This window comes from Bison bison, unplaced genomic scaffold (assembly GCF_000754665.1).
Source record: "Bison bison bison isolate TAMUID 2011002044 unplaced genomic scaffold, Bison_UMD1.0 scf7180017864092, whole genome shotgun sequence".
NCBI lineage: Eukaryota > Metazoa > Chordata > Mammalia > Artiodactyla > Bovidae > Bison > Bison bison.
Window position 1 is genome coordinate 3,375,672 of NW_011494664.1, and position 736 is coordinate 3,376,407.

The following is a 736-nucleotide window of genomic DNA, read 5'->3' on the forward strand; positions in this document are numbered from 1 at the left end:
TTGACTAGATGGACCTTTGTTGGCAAAGTAATGTCTCTGCTTTTCAATATGCTGTCTAGGTTGGTCATAGCTTTTCTTCCAAGGAGCAAATGTCTTTTAATTTCATGGTTGTAGTCACTATCTGCAGTGATTTTGGAGCCCAAGAAAATAAAGTCTGTCACTGTTTCCATTGTTTCCCATCTATTTCCCATGAAGTGATGGGACTGGATGCCACTTTGTATGTTCGTATTTTGAATACTGAGGTTTAAGCGAGCTTTTTCACTCTCCTCTTTGACTTTCATCAAGAGGCTCTTTAGTTCTCTGTTTTCTCCCATAAGGGTGGTATCACCTGCATATCTGAGGTTATTGATATTTCTCCCAGAAATCTTGATTCCAGCTTGAGCTTCATCCAGCCCAGTGTTTCTCATAATGTACTCTGCATATAAGCTAAATAAGTAGGGTGACGATATACAGCCTTAATGTACTCCTTTCCCAATTTGGAACCAGTTTGTTGTTCCATGTCTGGTTCTAATTGTTGCTTCTTGACCTGCATACATATTTCTCAGGAGGCAGGTAAGGTGGTCTGGTATTCCCATCTCTTTAAGAATTTTCCAGTTTCTTGTGACACACACAGTCTAAGGTTTCCATATAGTCAATGAAGCAGAGTAGATGTTTTTCTGAAATTCTCTTGCTTTTTTGATGATCCAACAGATGTTGGCAATTTGATCTCTGGTTCCTCTGCCTTTTCTAAATCCAG